General features: G+C 39.3%; 1 long non-coding RNA gene across 5 annotated transcripts in view; it reads right to left on the reverse strand.

Moving 5' to 3' along the window:
- Positions 1 to 8613, reverse strand: part of LOC123385626 — a 435444-nt gene extending 426831 nt beyond the window's left edge. Inside the window, exon 1 of one of the 5 annotated variants that reach the window (XR_006598526.1) lies at positions 7198 to 8613. This is a non-coding gene — a long non-coding RNA (uncharacterized LOC123385626). The remainder of the gene's footprint in view (positions 1 to 7197) is intronic. The other 4 variants (XR_006598527.1, XR_006598531.1, XR_006598530.1 and 1 more) reach the window with 4 other exon arrangements.
- Between the last annotated feature and the right edge of the window lie 4127 nt (positions 8614 to 12740).

Genomic DNA, 12740 nt, shown 5'->3' on the forward strand with positions numbered 1-12740 from the left:
ACAGGTCCGAGATTCTTATGTACATATGGAAATATAAGGTCTAATAAGAGTATTGTTTCAAATTAGTGGAAAAGATAAATACTTGATAAATTTGCTGACAATTTGGAAAAAATTGTTAGATCCTTATCTCGCACCATTTATAAAAATAAATTCTACTTAAATTAAACATTTTAAAATAACATAGAAAAAGAAATATATTTTTACATGTCTTAAAAAAGTTCTCAGGGTGCTGGGTTGGTTCAGTCAGTTGAGGGTCCAACTCTTGATTTTGTCTCAGGGCATGATCCCAGGGTTGTGGGACTGAGCTCCAGTTTGAGCTCCGCACTGAACATGGAAACTGCTTAAAATTCTCCTCTCTCCCCTTTGCCCCCCTCCTTTGATCACACTCTCTCTTTCTCTCTCTCTCTGTATCCCATAAATAAATAAATAAATAAATAAATAAATAAATAAATAAATAAATAAATAAATAAAATTTTAAAAGACAGACAGAACACACGCAGGGGAGGGGCAGAGGAAGAGAGGGAGACACAGAATCTGAAGTAGGCTCCAGGCTCTGAGCCATCAGCCCAAAGCCTGATGCGGGGCTCAAACTCATGGGCCACGAGATCGTGACCTGAGCTGAAGTTGGACGCTTAACTGACTGAGCCACCCAGGCACCCCGAAAAATATAAAAAGTGCATACATAAAGAGCAATGAACCCAACAAATGGGAAAAATATATGAGGAGGAAATTCAGAAAAGAGAAAAATTTCAAATGTTTAATAGAACATATAAAAGATGCTTAATAAAATATAAACAAACAAATAAATAAATATGCTTAATCTCCTTAAAAACAAAATAAGAAAACAACATGATACCATTTCTTTTTTTTTTTTAATGTTTATTTTGAGATTGTAAGTGGGGGAGGGTCAGAGAAAGAGGGAGACACAGGATCCGAAGCAGGTTCCAGGCTCCGAGCTGTCAGCACAGTTCCTGATGCAGGGATAGAACCCACAAACCACAAGATCATGACCTGAGCCGAAGTGGGAGTCTTAGCTGACTCAGCCACCCTGGCATCCCAACAGGATACCATTTCTTACCTGCTACTTTGCAAAAATTAAAATGTTGTTAAGGATGTGGGGAATGAAGACCCTCACATCATCCTCATAATAATATAAATATATGCAACATTATGAAGGCATATTTGATAATATCTTTTAAAATTTTTAAGCGTAAATCTCTAGAAAATCGGCGTTTTGTATCAGCTCTAGTGAAACACTGATTTATATGCACAAAAGAATATAAGCAAAGATATTTATTAAATCAATGTTTATAACAGCAAAAAATGAAAGCAATCTCAATGCTTTATTCAGCAGAATTACTAAATATATCAGAGGACATGTTTGGTAGCATTAAACGGTAGCAGATAAGCTATTGAGTGAAAAAAAAAACCAAACTGCGAAAGAATACATATAGTATTGATATATTTATACTAAAATAAAACCATATAGAACATAAAATCGTATTTCTATGTATTAAATCATGTAAGTTGAGAAACCATTCATTGAGTTGATACAATACAATGATTGCTTCTAGAGAGGACAGTGGAACTATACATGATTGTTAAGGGGTGCTTTCAATTTATTTCTGATATTTTAATATACCTAAAATGATAACATTCATTTATTACCTTAGAATCTAAAACTAATATTAAATTTTGAAAGTTTTCCTGTTGATTTAATTGCTGAAGAAAATAACAAAATTTATTAATACAATTACACTACAGTCACCAAGTACATCTGCTTTTACGTATGTAAAGATATGAGCTGGGGCACCTGGGTGGCTCAGTCAGTTGAGCGTCTGACTTCAGCTCAGGTCATGATCTCACAGTTCGTGGGTTCGAGCCCCATGTCGGGCTCCAAGCTGACAGCACAGAGCCTGGAGCCTGTTTCAGATTCTGTGTCTCCCTTTCTCTGTCCCTTGCCTGCTCATGCTCTGTCTCTCTCTGTCTCAAAAATAAATAAAACATTTAAAAATTTTTTTAGAAAAAGAAAAAAGAAATGAGCCATGTATCCAAGACTGATTTTCCCAGTGAAACTGAGTAAACGTTTCTCTAATAAGAGAGGGAAAGATTCTCACGTGCATCTTTGAAATATGGGATGTGACATTTCTTTGTTTAATTGGTGTCAATTAAAGACCATTCCTATCATGTTAAGCAGTTAACTCAAGAAGTAGATCTCAACAATCTAGCAACTGTTTTTCAGGACAAAAAAATGTATAATTTTTAATATCCATGATAAGATGTCAGGATTTTTTTTTTTTAACCGAAACCAAGCAAGGCTGCAAATGGCTTCATCCCCAAGACACTAACCTTTCCCATTTGGTTAATTTTTTTTAATTTATTGGAGAAATAGGGGCGCCTGGGTGGCGCAGTCGGTTAAGCGTCCGACTTCAGCCAGGTCACGATCTCGCAGTCCATGAGTTCGAGCCCCGCGTCAGGCTCTGGGCTGATGGCTCGAAGCCTGGAGCCTGTTTCCGATTCTGTGTCTCCCTCTCTCTCTACTCCTCCCCCGTTCATGCTCTGTCTCTCTCTGTCCCAAAAAAAAATAAAAATAAACGTTGAAAAAAAATTTTAATTTATTGGAGAAATAAGTTTATGATAAATTTTGGATCAAATTTTAGAAACCATATCCAAATTATAACACAGGATGTAATGAAATACATTGCAGAGTTGAATATAACCAAAGCTGAAATAGGTCCACCCACTGGATTTCCACAGAGAAAGATTCAACCTTCCGACTTTTGCCCGAGCTCACCATGAGAGCATCTGAGGGAGTGCTGAAGATACTTTCCAGCAAGAACCAGCACTGTCATTCCGGAGTCCACATTGGATCCAAATATTCATAACCATCCGCTCCAACTACCAAACACTTGCTACCATTTCAATGACCTTCTACAAATCAACCTTTCTTGATTTAGCAGAAATAAAAAAAAAAATAATAAAGAGACTATCCTCTTGTGGAGTGTGACCTAAAGTTTAAGCTCACCATCATTAGGCCCAATAGACAAACTGTGATAAAAGCCTTGGAATATATTCTCTCTCTAAATCTGGGGTTGGGAAGTCTTTTCTATGAAGAGCCAGATAGTTGACTGAGGTTTTGTGGATCATTTGGTTTCTGTCACATCTACTAAATTCTGCCATTGTGACACAAAAACAAAATAAACGTGTGTGGCTGTGTCTCAATAAAACTTTATCTGTGCACACGAAAATTTGAATTTCCAGTAATTTTCATGGATCATAAAGTAGTACTTTTGCTTTTTTTGCTGCCATTTAAAAATGTAAAAGCCATTCTGACCTTGCCGGTCATGTAAAAAAGCAGGAGGCAGGTAGTATTTGGTCTTGAACCAGAGTTTGTTGACCCTTGCTCTAAACTGCAGAAAATGATCACTAAAGTTTAGACCATGATTTACGTTCACTTATTACACTGAGATAATAATTTTTCAGTTTGTCTAAAATTAGTCACTCCCGTGTGGGTCGATTAACACGCCATCAGTAAAAGACAAAAACAAATGCTGCACGAATTGTGTGACCTTCAGTAAGTTTATACAGTATTTCTCTTCACAGTCCTTTCTGATGAATAAATAAGAGCACGAAAATCATCTAGGACACGGGCCTGGTGCCTCATAAGAGTTCAATAAATGATAGATTATTAATAGGCTGCATGCAAGTCTCTGGTCCCATGAGCAAGCACATCCTTAATGTGAAAACAGATGCTGGGAGCTACAACAGCAGATTTCTAAAATTCCCATCCCGTTGGCAAGACCATCCCAACAGTAAGGAGGATGCAATTAAACATTCAGTTCCTCCAACTGCCCTACTTCTGGTTCTCTCATCAGAAAACATCCTCTCACAATGACGAGGCTGTTCGTGTAGTCAATTTTCAGATAATCTCAGGCTCTGCAGTACTATTGAGGTACTGCAAATATTCATTTTTGCAGGTAATTGTTAGCCTCGTTCGTGAGAGAGCATCCCAAAAGTTGAACCTACCTGTGGTATTCTAAAAAATGAGGTTGCTGAGGCTGCAGGTTGAGGGCCAGACCCCGAAACTTGGTAAATTCACCCACGTAATGAGAGAGGGTCATGATGACCTCTTCCCATGTGCTAATCATCATCCTTATACCATTGTCCACCCACCTCCACCATAGGTGCTGAATAGGCTGTTCTAGCTATGTGATCTTTGTCTGGGTCTGGGCTCTTCCTGCAGTCTAGGTCCTCTGCCTGGGTACTAGAAGTTCCCATGTGTCCATAAAGTGTTAGGTGGTGAGTCATGGAGAGATTTTTAGTAATCATATGATTACAAGGCAGCTAAAATAATATTTTAACTGGAAAGAATGACTTTATTTTTTTTTAAGTTTGTTCATTTTGTGTGTGTGTGTGTGAGAGAGAGAGAGAGAGACAGCATGAACAGGGGAGGGGCAGTGAAAGAGGGAGACATAGAATCTGAAGCAGGCTCCAGTCTCTGAGCTGTCAGCACACAGACTGACTCAGGACTCGAACTCACAAACAGTGAGATTATGACCGGAGCCGGAGTCAGATGAGTAACCCGGCTGAGCCACCCGGGCACCCCAAGAATGAATTTTTAAAGGGGCAATAAAAGAAAATAAGTAGGGGAGAGAAAGAGGACATGATCCTCACACCAACATTATTAATTCTGCTTTGGTCAGAAATATTTCTTAAAACACTGGTAAACTGCTATTTCAGATTTTTAAAAATACACACTGTACCCACGTAGATACAGGCAAACTGTTCCAGTGTGTTATTGGCTGATTGTCATCAACACGACCCTCAGCTGTCTTTGGGGGATCATTCTAGACTGTGGGAAATTGCATTGCACTGGCTAATGATCGATTTGTGGTAGACCGTGGAAAGGCTGTGCCTGACTCACAGAAATTCTCATTAATGCCTTAATCTTTCTCCTGCAACCTGATTGCATCTGTTAGCCTCCTTACCTAATGTACTTCGAACCTAATGAGTGGGCGGTGATGCCTTTTGGTAAGGTTTTCATTATAAGTGTGTTTCTGGCTTTTTCCTTTTAACATATATATATGTATATATATATGTATGTATATATATATAGTCTGTATGTATGTGTGTATACACACACACACACACACACACACACACACATATATATATTCCTTTTATGTGCAAGACAAATGCATTTAGCTTGCAAGTAGAGCTAAACACTCTCAGAGTAACTGACTCATTTAGCGGTGCTTGGCTTCCTGTGCTTGTCAGCGGCAGGTGACATTTAGCACAGGCTTTATCTCAGTTGTGGTAATTACTGGGCTGACATGAGCCCTCATACACAGCACAGATTGTTTTCAGCAGATGTAACCAAGCAACTCTGCTTTCTCTGGAGCAGTTATCCGGCTTTTAAATTGTGGCATCCCACACAGACCCACACACACAAACACACACACACACACACACAAATATTTTAATGTCATTTTTATGGAAATACTCTTTGTTCCTCTGAGTATACTGATTTATGCCACGAGGTGGTGGAATGGGATATACTCATTGTATGCAGCTTCATCATGACTGGCTGGTAGTGAATCCCATTAACAGAAAGGTTATTGTTATTGTAATGTATCTCAGCAGTGTACCAAATGCTACTTTAATGATGTAATTAATATGCTTGAATTTACCATTTGATGTTCTTAGGCACCAATGGTGTTACTGTTGGGAGAGCAATGATTATGTTTTTTAAAAATTGGTGAAGGGTGTCTGGGTAGCTCAGTCGGCTGAGCATCTTGATTTCGGCTCAGCTCATGATCTCACGGTTTGTGACTTCAAGCCCAGGCTCCACACTGACAGTGTGGAGTCGGCTTGGGATTCTCTCTCTCCCTCTCTCCCTGCTCCTCCCCTACTCATACACACATGCACACTCTCTCTCAATTAAACTTAAAAAAATAAAAATGAAAAATAAAAAAATTGCTGAGAACAGCATTTGTTTCTTAGAAAAGCTGGAATGGAAAAAAAAATGTTTTAATAAAGGAGTCACATTCCCTAACATGCCTTAATTATTTGCGTCAGACCTAGCTTAGTGAGGCACCAATTTTCAAGATAATTCTTAAATTCAAACAACTTCACATTATTTATATTTAATCAGATTACTTATCCTGAGTACCCAGATATGAGAAAAATAACAGCCAGGCTCTTTAATATTTTCGGTTGAAATTGATATTTTCATATTTCCAGACTCTACGATTACTCTGGTCAGTTAGCAATTATATTACAAAAAATGCATAATTATCCAGAACCATAACTCAAAACATGTCAGTTACATTAGCTTTGCTATAAACTCTAACTATATAAATGTTCAAACTTTCATTTAACCGAATTGCGTGACCAGACATCATGCTGTTTAATGGATCGAGACAAGAAGTAGAATTACTAATAATAAATTACTACATCGCAGATTGTGAAATATATGCAGGCTTCAGCCCAAGAATTCTGAGTGAAGTGATACACAGATGGCAATAAGTTTGAAAGAGGCTCAGGTCAGACCAGGGCTTAAGAGAAATGATAAATGAAAACCTAGCTAATCGGAGAGAGTCGCCCAGTGCTGCTGTGACCAAGAAAGAGAGAGAACTTGGGTATTTAACTTATGAAAATTGTTCCATTTGTTAAAAAAAGAAAAAAGAGGCAAAACATCTCAAAGGTATTTCTGAGACCTTTAAATGTTATAATACATGTCGGATGATTTGAGGTTGAGCCAGATTGCAATTATGCAAAATAAAGCTTTCTGTTAAATAGAATTTCCATAAGAAATTTTAACCTCTGGCATTTGAGTAGGAAGGGAAGGGACGAGGCGCCATGATGAATAAATGTGAAACCTGAGCAAGGTATGGGCTTATCAAAAAAACTGAAAAGAACTTTCTAGCCTGCCCTCCCATTCCACTGAGGGATTAAGTGTATTGTAAGGAAGTATCTGCCACTTAGTAGGCTGAGCAGAGACGTGAAGTCAAAACACCAACAGTTAACCTCATATAGTAAGTACTTCTGGTTCGTTACGAGGGAATCTATCTTTTGATGGAATGTACCTATGTTACGTGAGTCATTTTAAACGGCAGCTATCTGTTAAGTATGCATTTGCTCATAATATCATTTTTCAAACACCTGAATGTTTATTGGAATTAAAATTCCACTCACCTGACACAGCCTCTGTTTCTATGCCTCCAGCGTCAGGTTGTTTCAAATTCTTGTGTCAAATGTTAATTGACCTCATGATTATAAGCGATGCTCTGGTCTCAGGTTTCCACCCCAGAGCACATATTTACAACACACAGACAGTACTTTTGTACTTTTGTACTTTTGTACTTTTTCTCTCAGCGTCTTCTCTGCCCATCAAGGAAGGAAACCGGATGGGCCAGACTATGAGGAGAGAAATTCTGAGTCATAAGCAAACCTAAATTCAAACGCTGGCTGGCATTCTACTACATCCCAGTCTTGGGCTCCTTTATTATAGACACTCATTGATATTTACCACTGCCCTCCCCTGCAGAGTGGTTAGCAAATAATCATGCTGATGTGTCTGAAATCTTTACAGGGAAGCCTTGGTATCACTGAAGTTGAATCTCAGAAAATCTCCTAACAACCATTCCCCTTATAAAATATCTACCCTCTTTGAAAAGTGAATTTCAAGCCTAGCAAAAACCACCATAATATCAGGGCTGAAAACTGAATCCTTCCACTTCCTTACAGACCACAAGAGAGAAGCAAACCATGTTCTAAGTATCCGCCCAGTGAGATGAAAGAGAACAGACCCGCTCCACAGCCTACACCAGGCCACCGACACGTGCGATCAATGCACAGCTGTGGGCTGGCTTTGGAGAGAGACCCTGTCTCACAGCCCGTCACTTAGAGGTCATAATATTTTAGTGGCTCTTCTCTCTGAACAGAATAAAACCTGCAGATAGTTAAAGAGAATGAAAGTTCAGTTTAAAGCAATGGAGTGTAAGGAAGGGTAAAAGGGAGTTGATGAGAACCAAATGTCTCCCATATGGTTCCACATAGAGCTGCTGGAGGGCCATATAAAAAATTAATCCAACTCATATAATTCTGCTCAAAGCCAAGTATGTGCACGTAATGAAAATGCAACTCAAACATGACACATCTGGGTTTTTTGACAACATTGTGGGATGCAGCGTTAATCTGCCTTAATAATAGATTCTTAGGCTTGCAATTTATTGTGGGGTTTTCCCCCTTATGTTTTAGGAACTGACATAGTTGGGAATAGATGTCTCTTCCTTCTTAGAGGATAAAAGGTGTATGAAAATTTAACATCCCCCCAAGTGATATCACTTTCTTACATATGTATACTTAGTGATTACTATTTTTGTATGTTAAGAGATAAGATAAATTCTTCTAAGAGGTAACAAAGCTTTGTAATCCATTAATAGAACATTCTGGGAAGTTCAAGCTGTTTTCTGCCCTTCACTTTCACCTAAACAGTTGGGACAGCAGGGGAGCCCGGGTGACTCAGTTAAGCATCCGACTTCGGCTCAGGTCATGGTATCATGGTTTGTGGGTTCAAGCCCCGTGTTGGGCTCTTGGCTGACACTGTGAAACCTGCTTGGGATTCTCTCTCTCTCTCCCTTCTTTCTGCCCCTCTTCTCTCTCTCTCTCCTTCTCTCTCTCAAAAATAAATAAACATTAAAAAAACAGTTGGAACGGCAAGATTTTAGAGAGATGCTCTTACAGATAATTTTAGTAAAAACAAATGATACAGAGAATGGGCTTGAACGATATCAGATGTGGAAGCAGGGCCATTCTTAACTGCACACTGATCTCAACTTCATTTGTCTTTCTCTGGAAAACATATGCAGAATGAAATAAATCAAGTTGCAGCATGAACTATGTGAATAATTCAAGGCCTATATGCCAAACTAGAAACTACATAGAAGCACACTCAGACATTGATTGATTTAACAGTAAGGTTTATGCCAATCAGTTCTACAGATCTGTTTAATTCATCTTTACTTCTGCAAAATGCAGGACAGTATTTAAGACACTGTAGTACTTGATGAGTTAATCCTGTATCTCCTGTGCCCATCATTTCAAACTTAGCTTGGGGTTGGTGGGATGGAGGATGTGGGATGGAGAAGATCCAAACCCGCCTTCAGAGAGCTCACAGTTCAGAGGGGGCATGTTTGTGTCAATGCGCAATTGCAAAGCTCTGGGTCAGTCCCCTCCTCAGGTTCCCAAAGGGAACAGGTATACAGGCAACAGGAGGCATTTGGGACATCTCCCATTCCTAACTCCCAATAAGCTCATTTTAAGTGGATGCCGTGACAGAGGGGGGCCAAAAAGACGCTTTTATTTGGCTCTGTGCTTTGATGAATCTAGTCCCCTCAAAAGCACCCAGCAGGAGCATAAGAACTAAGGGAACACTTGAGCAGCTCTACTTCCAAAACAAATTAATTATAAATGAACAACAAATAAAAAGTGTGAGAGCCTGGGCATGAGAAACATTAGGAAGCAGCATCGCCTAGAGATTAGGCTGAGAACACAGTTTCTAAAGGACTGATGAGAGATGACCCGGAAGATACAGACTTCGTGAGGTAGGGCTATTACAGATAGGAAAACTAAAACAGATGCTTCCTGTGGTCTGCAAGCATGGTTACTAGAAAGATAGAAGGTCAAAAAAGAAATCTACAAATAGCTCTGGTAGCTTATAGGCTAAGTATAAAGGTGAGGAGCAAGCAACTTCATCCAGTAGCTTTTGGGGTCCCTCAGAGAGCCCCTCGGTCCCATCTCCGTACAGGTGTGGCCAGCCTGAGCCCACACCTGTAGGCAGACTCCACCTGATTATATAAGCTGCAGTCGGTGATCCTCGGGGGTATTTATTTACATGTATTGCCATCTATGGAGGCTTTTGAAACAATTCTTTTACACTTATTTTGTTCTGTTCTTGAGGCGGGAGACCCAACATGGGGACAATGAAGAGGACGCGCAAAGAAGGTGGACACGGGAGGCTTCTGTCCGTGTTGCAGTTGGCAGGGCTGGAGAGAGTTCATGGAGAGAAGGCAGGGGCAAGGCTGAAGGAGTTTTTGTCGTAAGAGTATTTGTGAGAACTGACTGGTGACTGGCCAGCCCCTGGGTTGGTGAGTTCCTATGAAGCAACTGTGAGTCCACAGAAATACTTCAGGGTATTCTCAAGGAACGTGAAGTTTGCATTAACGATAAGCACCGAGAGGGGCACTGGGATGGCTCAGTCAGTTGAGCATCAGACTCCTGATCTCGGCTCAGGTCATGATCTCACAGTTTGTGAGCGGGCAGCGGGGAGCCTGCTAGGGACTCCCTCTCTCTCTGCCCCTCCTCTGCTTGCACGCCGTCTCCCTCTCAAAAATAAATACACAAACATTAAAAAAAAACAATAAACAACAAGAATAAGAGTTACTCATGCCACTGTGGCTTCAGTTTTACAGAAGGCTGGTAAGAACTAGGGACATTTGGGTACACTGTGATACCACCAAGAAAACTGAACTATATTTTGCATGTTGTCATGCTTCTCCATTCCTCTAAAATCTCCAAAGGTCTGAAGATTTTCCCCTATTCTTGGGCAGGTGGGAATTTTTCACTGTGGGGACCTATACATTTCTTACATGCATTTTATTTAAGTCAGATCTCAACTCATTTTTTTCTTTATAAAACATTTCCATTCTCTTTCAGTTTTTGAAATTATCAAATTAATATTTGCTTGTTATAGCAAGTCCAATAATATAATAAAAAAGGTAAAAAAGTAATGCTAATCATCTTCTTCCTGCACAGGCTCCAAACCTCTAATCTCACTCCATTAACGTGTCCACACCTTGCAACCTGCTGCCTTCACCTAATGATGTAATTTGTATGTCCTGACAAATCAGCAGTTATAAACCTAAATGTATTTCTTTCATCTAATCATGCATCATGGAATACATTTTCTATACATAGGCTCATACCATTCATGGCAGATTTAGAACTATTTTATTGAATACATATTCAGATGAGGATTCACCTTATAAATGTATGTAGTTTAATGTGTTTTCCCATAGTGGACACATCTATTTAACCTTCACCCACATGAAAAATAGAATACAAACAGCACCTAGAAACTTCCTGTCCCCGTCACACCTACTACCCTCCTGCCCAATGTTGACTATTCTGACTTTTAAAATCATAGTTTTCCCTTTTTAAAAATTTATACAAAGGAAATCATCAGTATGTATGCTACCATGTCTGAATTCTTCCATGCAACGATTATGAGTTTCATCCACATTTTTGCATATAATGTGTTCATTTTCTTTACTGTACAGGAGTCCAGTAAAAAAAATATAACTTCGGTTGTGTTCAGTTTGGGACTTAATATTAATAAGGCTGCTATAGACCTCAAAATAGGGAAGCGTCCCCGAACTAGTCTCTAATGTATCAAAAGGAAGAGCCTTCTCTTTCAAAGTTCTTGTTTCTGCCACTGGCATCAAGAGTCTGATTTGACTCTTCAAAGTGAAGTTCGATTAACTTATTTTCCTCAGCGTTTCTGAAATACCAAGGAGAGTGTGGGCGGAATATTCTAGCTGTCTGGACTGAAAGCTAGAGGCTCATGTTTCAAGGAAGCACAAGTGTAGGCAACTGAAAGGAAGTGGAAGACACTGGCAAAACCCACAACAGCATTTTACGGCAATAATGTCTCAGCAATGAAGAATGGCAGGAGTTACTCTTTTCTGCATATCGGGATCCAATGTAAAGGCCAGGAATCCAATAGAGGTGATAGCCAGAAAGACCCAGAAAGAACTGATGAAGAATTTCAATTTGTTCCATGAAAGTTTAGAAAAAACAAAACAAGAAAATAGGGAGGTGGTAGGAGAGAAAGACGAAGTGTAGGAAGATAGGATGAAGTAGGAAACTTAGAAAGGGGAAGAAAGATGATTCAGTAAGGAATGAAACAGTTAGTAGATTTTTCAAAAATAGGAATGGATAGGAGCACCTGGGTGGCTCAGTCGGTTAAGCATCTGACTCTTGATGTTGGCTCAGGTCATGATCTCACAGTCGTGAGATCGAGCCCCACATGTGGCTCCACCCTGGCTGTGAAACCTACTTAAGATTCTCTCTCCCTCTCCTTCTGCCCTCCCTCACTTGCTCTCTCTCTCTGTCTCTCTCAAAAAAAATTTTTTTTTTAATTTTTAAAAATTAAAGGAATAGGAATGGATATAGCTGAAGGTGGTCAAAAAGTACAAACTTCAAGGTATAAGATAAATAAGTCCTGGGGGTGTAATGTACAGCATGGTGAGTAGAGTTAACAATAAGTGTGTTGTATATTTGAAAGTTACTAAGAGTAGGTCTTACAAGTTTTCATCCTAAGAAAAAAAAAAGCTTATGCAAGGGGATAGATATTAACTAAACTTCTGGTGATCACTTCACAACATAGACATATATTAAATGATGATGTATGTTTAAAATTAATACAATGTTATACGTAAAAAAAATAGGAATGCAGAAATATAACTTTAAACAGTTCCCATTGCTTTGATTATGCTATTTTTCATATCACTGAATACGGTTGGTCTTTGTTATTCAGAGATTCCATATTTGCCAGTCACCTGCTTGCTAAAATATATTTCTAACCCCAAAGCCAGCAATAGCGGAATATTCGCAGTCCCTGGTGAACACACGTAGGGTAATGAAAACCCTCCGTAACATGAAGCACCCATTCCCGG

The sequence above is a fragment of the Felis catus genome, chromosome A1 (assembly GCF_018350175.1).
Source record: "Felis catus isolate Fca126 chromosome A1, F.catus_Fca126_mat1.0, whole genome shotgun sequence".
Lineage (NCBI taxonomy): Eukaryota > Metazoa > Chordata > Mammalia > Carnivora > Felidae > Felis > Felis catus.